Consider the following 9134-nt stretch of genomic DNA (forward strand, 5'->3'; position numbering starts at 1 on the left):
ATCTGCCCCATTTTTTTCCTCATAATTATTCTGTAGTTCAATATGCAGATGATACCACTATTGGTAAATGTGTACCAACCACTGAATTAGTGACACCTTCTTTTCTTAATATATATTCCCATACAGAACCTTGGTTTTTAGCTAATAAACTTTGCCTCAATAAAAAAAAATCGGTTAATATGGTTTTTTCTCTGAAAAGAAATAACATATTTCTAAATACTGAAAATATTACTAAGTTCCTCGGTATTATTTTAGATACAAACTTACTATGGCATGAACACATAAACTACATAGTCACTAACATTTTAAAAAATACGTATTTATTAAGAAATGTATCCAATTTTGTTGATCGTGATGTATTAAAAGTTCCGTTTCATGCCCTAGTACAGTCTCACTTGAGCTATGGGATTCTCATCTGGGGGCATTATTTCTCATTTAACAATCTTTTTAGGCTTCAACGGAGAGCAATACGAGTTCTTGCTAGTATTGGATATCGAGATGATTGCAGGTCCTATTTTAAATCTTTAAACATTTTGACTTTACCTTGTCTATATATTTATTATTGCCTTAAATATGTAATACACAATATTAACTCATTTCTTTCATTAAATTCTTTTCATGAGTATAATACAAGGACCACTAAGCTCTCAGTTGAAAAATTTAGGATTTCTCGTTGTAGAAATGCCACAAACTATTTCTGCATAATATTTTTTAATAAATTGCCTAATAGTTACCGTAATCTTCCACCCAGTCGATGTCTAAAGTTAGTTAAGTCTTTTTTAATTAGCAATAGCTTTTACAGTTTCAACGAATACTTAGATTACATTTTTTAGCTTTTTGTACATTTTTGTACATAAGTATAACGTATAAGTATGTTGTATATTATGTAGGTATTTTGTACACAATATATTTCTATTCTTTTGGACTTACTTACTTACTTACTTACTTACTTACTTACTTACTTACTTACTTACTTACTTACTTACTTACTTACTTACTTACTTACTTACTTACTTACTTACTTACTTACTTACTTACTTACTTACTTACTTACTTACTTACTTACTTACTTACTTACTTACTTACTTACTTACTTACTTACTTACTTACTTACTTACTTACTTACTTACTTACTTACTTACTTACTTACTTACTTACTTACTTACTTACTTACTTACTTACTTACTTACTTACTTACTTACTTACTTACTTACTTACTTACTTACTTACTTACTTACTTACTTACTTACTTACTTACTTACTTACTTACTTACTTACTTACTTACTTACTTACTTACTTACTTACTTACTTACTTACTTACTTACTTACTTACTTACTTACTTACTTACTTACTTACTTACTTACTTACTTACTTACTTACTTACTTACTTACTTACTTACTTACTTACTTACTTACTTACTTACTTACTTACTTACTTACTTACTTACTTACTTACTTACTTACTTACTTACTTACTTACTTACTTACTTACTTACTTACTTACTTACTTACTTACTTACTTACTTACTTACTTACTTACTTACTTACTTACTTACTTACTTACTTACTTACTTACTTACTTACTTACTTACTTACTTACTTACTTACTTACTTACTTACTTACTTACTTACTTACTTACTTACTTACTTACTTACTTACTTACTTACTTACTTACTTACTTACTTACTTACTTACTTACTTACTTACTTACTTACTTACTTACTTACTTACTTACTTACTTACTTACTTACTTACTTACTTACTTACTTACTTACTTACTTACTTACTTACTTACTTACTTACTTACTTACTTACTTACTTACTTACTTACTTACTTACTTACTTACTTACTTACTTACTTACTTACTTACTTACTTACTTACTTACTTACTTACTTACTTACTTACTTACTTACTTACTTACTTACTTACTTACTTACTTACTTACTTACTTACTTACTTACTTACTTACTTACTTACTTACTTACTTACTTACTTACTTACTTACTTACTTACTTACTTACTTACTTACTTACTTACTTACTTACTTACTTAATTACTTAATTACTTAATTACTTAATTACTTACTTACTTACTTACTTACTTACATTTATTGCAACTAACCGAAATTTTATAAACTTCTCATAAATTGATATTTGGTAATCGTTTCAGTTGCTTATTTTGACTGATTTTTGAAATTCAAAATAAAGGTGTCAAAGATTTCGTTATCGACTTCATGGTATCAAATCATGACTCAGCAACCTTTTGATTACTGTTATATTACAGACTTCAAAATTAAATAATTTAAATTTCATCAAAAGTTAATGAGCTGCATAATGAAAAGTGGTCTAATTTTTTCTCATTTAGATTTCTCGATGTGCGGAGATACTGGTCACGCTTCAGACAGAGAACGAAAACCATCCAAACTCTTTAGATAAATTTTTGTTAATGTCAGAAGTCACACTTTTCGTAATAACCACAATAACTAACCAGAAGAAACTTAAAATCGACGAAATTCAGGACATACTACAAATTCCAAGCTCCCTCTGTTTAAAGCTTAATCCACGTTGGCTGCGTTAATAATCTCTTTTCAAATAATAGTACCAAGACCACTTTATAAACGGGTTTCTGCCTATAATGATTTTAACTCAAAAGTAATTACATGCTGTACGTCTACACAGATAAAATACTTCAGTGCTTTATTATTATTAGACAAGTGATAACGTAACGCTTACAACACATCGAAACGCGACAAAACTACGTTTTGCGCTTTCGTGCAGCTGAATTTATTTCAGACCAACTGACATTCTGTAACCACGTGCACTTTTTTCTTGAATACAATTTCAGCATGCATCCTGTATAAATTTTAATAAGTTAAAATGTAAATTAAGCGCACAAAATGTTTTTCACCATCACTTTGAAATCTGATCTGGCCATTTCCGTGTTGTGTCTTCAACATGTTCTGTTGAAAAACGGTTTTGGGAGCACATTGCCAAATGATTCAATTCGGTCTGTAGCAACAGTAGTTACGTTATTGATATACTTGTTACCACCTGTTGACTTGGCGGAGGAGCGTATAATGCACTTATTTGCTGTGTTTAATTGTTCTTGTGCTACGAGAGCTTCGATCAAACCCATACGTTCACTTATCTGTTACGAGAATCTTTAAGCGAAGTGGCTAAATTAAAATTCAAGTTGCTGCTTTTAAATGAACTGTGAAATTATATGTTGAAGATAACTAATTATAATCGTAAATTAAAAATTTCATAAATAATATCCGTTCTTGCTCCTATAATGTAACTTAGACTGTAATTATTAATATGGAAGCATAGCCGAAACATGTTATCCTCTATTCCAACTGGGGCAACTAAAAAATGTAGATCACTGAAAACTTGAACATATTTCCGCACAATAATATAAATTTTAGGGAGTTGTTTTAGTGCATTATTATAACGATGACAACGACAAAAAGAAGTGAACGATAGAAATGTTTAAGGATGTTTTTCACCGCAATGAAGCCTTCGCAGTAGTTAAAACTATTAAGCGGCAATTAGCTAAAAATGTCTAATTAATTCCAAGTCTCGTGCTTTTCCTTTTTTATTTTCTTTAAACTAGTTGTACGTATAACGTAATTAACCATGTATGCGGATGACTCGCTTCTGGTTTGTGATAATTCTTTAATTGATAGGGAAACTGCTCGTTGGTAATCTTCTTAACAGTTTCCTAATTGATGATTTTTGCTCTTATTTTATTCCAAATTTTTACAATCATTTGTAGCAAGGTTGTGAAAATTAATAATATTGCGAATTTGTTTTGCTTGTTTATTTTTGTTGCGGATGTATGTTTATCTGGCTGTTCATTTGATTTTGGTTTGCCACAATTTTACATGATTATTATTATTGTGTGATAAAACTTTACTAATCAAACTAAATTTTGCTTTTAAGAAGTTGCAACCAAAAAGTTACCTCAGTAGTACTCATAAGGAAAATTTTTACCATTTTTGCACATGACGTAGTAGTACTAGTCAGCTGTGACGCTTTCCAAAAGACGGAAGTTGAAAACCTCATTCACTTCCACCTTCGCTTTTATCAAATTTTGATGACACTATGTATGCATACGTAATGTGGACGGCGTCCCGACTACTTGATAAAGAAATATAAGATCATAGAAGTCTACTAAAACACTTGGTAAAAAATATTCTGACCAAATACCACTTCCTCGTAAGATAACAATAAGCTTATTTAATAGCTGCATTATCTATTGACATTAATAAGAGATAAATGGGGACAAAGTAGTGTGGAAATCGTTGGTTTTTTTCTAGGAATTGACATATCTGTAAATTTGAGGATGTATTGTTCCGCAAGGAAAGTACTTTGCGTGTTTGAATGTGACATTGTTGGTGCCATTAATTGGACAGTGACGGTTACTGCACATAACTTGGTGATAAATGAGCTGTCGTTCTTATTTTAGTTTACCTAGACAATTATTTGTGGATGTTTCATCGTCTCGAATTAGCCAATGCACTTTCTTTTTTTTACCAAATTTATTAGCAGCATGCACTTCCTGTTAAGAGAAAATTTGAGCGGCAGTACTTAAAGTTTGTGTTTTAACAACGCAATAAAATTATTCTGTAGAGACTAGTTTGCGAAAAAAATGCACACTAAAATCGGTTATTATATGTTTTAATATTTATTATAATTTATGGCGTATAGTCATCTGTATACTAGAAGCTTTTTTGACAACTAGTTTTTTGTTGCATATTATTTATCACTAACATATATCTGCTGACCTCTAAACTTTTAACAAAAACGGTTTGGCAGGTTGTAGAAATATTGTTTACGTAGAAAAAGTACGGAAGAAATAGTGGCAGTTAAGAACTAGGATTGCCATCATAAATAACTGAAAATACAGCTGCTTTACAAACTCGTTAAATGTACAAATCGGAATGAGGTAATTATGCGAAGCAAAAACCTCAAACGATAACCACTATGCAAAAACAGATCTGCAGGTAACAAGTAAAGTAGTTTTTGAGACAGAAGTAAATTAGGTGAAAGTGTGAATATTTTGTAAGCAAGTCAAAAATATTAACTGTTATCACAAAAAAACTATTTTGGTTTGTAAAACCAATTGGAGTCGTGAAAAAACCAAGCATAGGAAACATAAATTGAAGACAGTGAATTATGAGAAGAGATTTAGAGGTCTATTTTGTAACTCTTAACGATCTCGCTAGAGCATCGTTAACTTACGATAATCGTTCCCATAACGATTTTGGGTATGATAGCGATTTTGTAACATCTATCGTCTCGTTACATAGCGATCGTATCGTTAGAATGTCATCGTTCCGGAACGATAGGTTTCAGCTCACCGTTAGAAGTGTCAGAACACGTTAGAAAAGTATTTATACAATGAAGAGGAACGTTTTGGTGCAAATATGGGTAGAGAAGGTAAATGTAAGTAATTAATGTATGTTTGGACTAGGTTGATAACTTATTATATATTTTTTTTACTGCAGAGACAGAATGAGAAATTTGTCTCGGGTCTTAAGAGATGTAAACGACCCCTTGATCGTTCGAGAAGAAACCTTTAGGAAGACCTACCAACTGTAATGGGAAGCGGCGAGAGATACATTTCCAGAAATACTGCCGCAGAGTTCTGTATTATTCACCAGAAGTTGCAGGAAAAATTATATACTCATGTGCTATTTCACACAACATCTTATGCATAAGAAATATCGAAAATGACGAGATCAATATTGTCTATGACAAGGAGAACGATAATAATGAAGAACGTGAATATGAAGAACACAATTTACTACATGAATGGCATATCACAAGAAATAATTTAATAATACAGCATTTTCACTAATGTATTTATTATTTTTTTTACAACATAATGAAATTATTAAACAGTTCCTCTTTCATATAGTCTTAAATTTCTGGCCTTCTTTCAAACATTGAATTTCCAATCTACAAATCTCGGGAACACACAGTGACGTTTACTTACCAGGCAGTACATTGTAATTAGAGTGCCCTATGTTATATTCTTGGTGTACTAAAAAACACAGAGGTTATGGTTTATTGTGTAACAGTATTTATAAAGATTAAACATCTCAGTTCTCATAATTGATTGGTCATGACTAAACAAGATGTTCACTTTGTCTTAAACAAAGTGTTGATGTAAGCAGAATAATTGCTAATAGTTGTACGATAAATTATAGTGAAGTACACATTTTTAAAAAGAGTGTTCGGGCGATTAATTAATTACACATACCTCTCTGAACTGCTGAACACTTTTTTGTGGTCCTCCCACAGAATTTAGTTTTGCTACCAACCCTTCCCATATCTTTTCTAAAAGATGTGGCTTGTCCGCTACGAACTTTTGGGCCCTAAAATCTACATTACCTTCTAACTCCTCCACATACAACTCATGTTGCTGTTGGGTAATACGCTGGGCCCTTTTACGTTTTTCCATTGCTGCCATGAACGTATTGTAAACTGAATTTCGTGTTAGTGTGATTATTTTGATGTTTTTCTTTTATAATTATTGTTTACTTACATGTTACAAGTTCACAAATTTGTCCAAACTTCAATCAGTAGCAAAACAAATGTCACATGTCACAACAGAGAACAACGTAATCTAGACGCTACACAAATTTAAATACTACCCATTTTAAAAACATTAGATTCATCGTTCCGCTAACGATTTCAAAGCTTTACGATTACGATAGTGTTTATAAAATTGGAAATTTGTACAATCTCGCTAAACTGATTTTACGATTGCTTCTAACGATTATCGTTTGGGAACGAGATCGTTCCGGAGCGATAAATTACAAAATAGACCCCTTAGAGGTCTATTTTGTAACTCTTAACGATCTCGCTAGAGCATCGTTAACTTACGATAATCGTTCCCATAACGATTTTGGGACTGATAGCGATTTTGTAACATCTATCGTCTCGTTACATAGCGATCGTATCGTTAGAATGTCATCGTTCCGGAACGATAGGTTTCAGCTCACCGTTAGAAGTGTCAGAACACGTTAGAAAAGTATTTATACAATGAAGAGGAACGTTTTGGTGCAAATATGGGTAGAGAAGGTAAATGTAACTAATTAATGTATGTTTGGATTAGGTTGATAACTTATTATAGGTATATTTTTTTTACTGCAGAGACAGAATGAGAAATTTGTCTCGGGTCTTAAGAGATGTAAACGACCCCTTGATCGTTCGAGAAGAAACCTTTAGGAAGACCTACCAACTGTAATGGGAAGCGGCGAGAGATACATTTCCAGAAATACTGCCGCAGAGTTCTGTATTATTCACCAGAAGTTGCAGGAAAAATTACATACTCATGTGCTGTTTCACACAATCTTACGCATAAGAAATATCGAAAATGACGAGATCAATATTGTCTATGACAAGAAGAACGATAATAATGAAGAACTTGAATATGAAGAACACAATTTACTACATGAATGGCATATCACAAGAAATAATTTAATAATACAGCATTTTCAATAATGTATTTATTATTTTTTTTACAACATAATGAAATTATTAAACAGTTCCTCTTTCACATAGTCTTAAATTTCTGGCCTTCTTTCAAACATTGAATTTCCAATCTACAAATCTCTGGAACACACAGTGACGTTTACTTACCAGGCAGTACATTGTATTTAGAGTGCTCTATGTTATATTCTTGGTGTACTAAAAAACACAGAGGTTATGGTTTATTGTGTAACAGTATTTATAAAGATTAAACATCTCAGTTCTCATAATTGATTGGTCATGACTAAACAAGATGTTCACTTTGTCATAACCAAAGTGTTGATGTAAGCAGAATAATTGCTAATAGTTGTACGATAAATTATAGTAAAGTACACATTTTTAAAAAGAGTGTTCGGGAGATTCATTAATTACACATACCTCTCTGAACTGCTGAACACTTTTTTGTGGTCCTCCCACAGAATTTAGTTTTGCTACCAACCCTTCCCATATCTTTTCTAAAAGATCTGGCTTGTCCGCTACGAACTTTTGGGCCCTAAAATCTACATTACCTTCTAACCCCTCCACATACAACTCATGTTACTCTTGGGTAATACGCTGGGCCCTTTTACGTTTTTCCATTGCTCCCGTGAACGTATTGTAAACTGAATTTCGTGTTAGTGTGATTATTTTGATGTTTTTCTTTTATAATTATTGTTTACTTACATGTTATAAAATTCACAAATTTGTCCAAACTTCAATCAGTAGCAAAACAAATGTCACATGTCACAACAGAGAACAACGTAATCTAGACGCTACACAAATTTAAATACTACCGATTCTAAAAACATTAGATTCATCGTTCCGCTAACGATTTCAAAGCTTTACGATTACGATAGTGTTTATAAAATTGGAAATTTATACAATCTCGCTAACCTGATTTTACGATTGCTTCTAACGATTATCGTTTGGGAGCGAGATCGTTCTGGAGCGATAAATTACAAAATTGACCCCTTATTCTATAGTTACGAAACGTGAAACGCCTAAGTGTATTAGTTAAGTTATTTAACTATTCCATTCAGTCTATTCTTCTGCAATTCGCGAGAGGAAAGACAAAAAAAACTTAAATCGTAATCAAAGTCAACAACGTTTTCCTTTAAGTATTATTATTATGAGTAATTAAAGCATCCAGAACTAGTGAAATTTATGTTTTCAGGGTTGGTAGTAATTAAATAATATTTTCAATTAGAATTAATTTTATCATGCAATTACTAATAATTTATTATACACATTAATCCGTACATTGGATGTGTTTTGCCCACCATTTAGATTAACGCTTGGTATAATACTTTGCTGAAAATTATTTATACCTCTAACAGTTTTACTGCCACGTGATTTATCTAACTGTACCTAGGGAGCTCTGGAGTATCCAGACAAGTTTAAATTTAGACACTGATGGACTCAAATATATATTGGATATTGAATATTTACAAAAACTGGATATAAGCCAAAATCTTCAGTTGAGAGGGCTTTAGGAATGTTCGGAGTATTTGAATCTTTAAATACGAACTTCATGTTTTGTCCCTCCGCCGGCTCCTGGTGGTCATGCCTTAATAGGAGTTTGCCAGATGGGACTTAATTACTACCAGAA

At 31.7% G+C, this 9134-nt stretch overlaps 1 long non-coding RNA gene across 1 annotated transcript; it reads left to right on the forward strand.

The window, feature by feature from the left end:
- The first annotated feature begins 6845 nt into the window (after nt 1–6845).
- LOC135120060 (uncharacterized) lies at nt 6846–7574 on the forward strand. Its single transcript, XR_010278489.1, has 2 exons — nt 6846–7102; nt 7169–7574. It is a non-coding gene; the product is annotated as an uncharacterized LOC135120060 (long non-coding RNA).
- The last annotated feature ends 1560 nt before the right edge of the window (nt 7575–9134 follow it).

This window comes from Zophobas morio, unplaced genomic scaffold (genome assembly GCF_036711695.1).
Source record: "Zophobas morio isolate AGI-343-1 ecotype UQ-CSIRO unplaced genomic scaffold, CSIRO_AGI_Zmor_V1 ptg000005l, whole genome shotgun sequence".
Lineage (NCBI taxonomy): Eukaryota > Metazoa > Arthropoda > Insecta > Coleoptera > Tenebrionidae > Zophobas > Zophobas morio.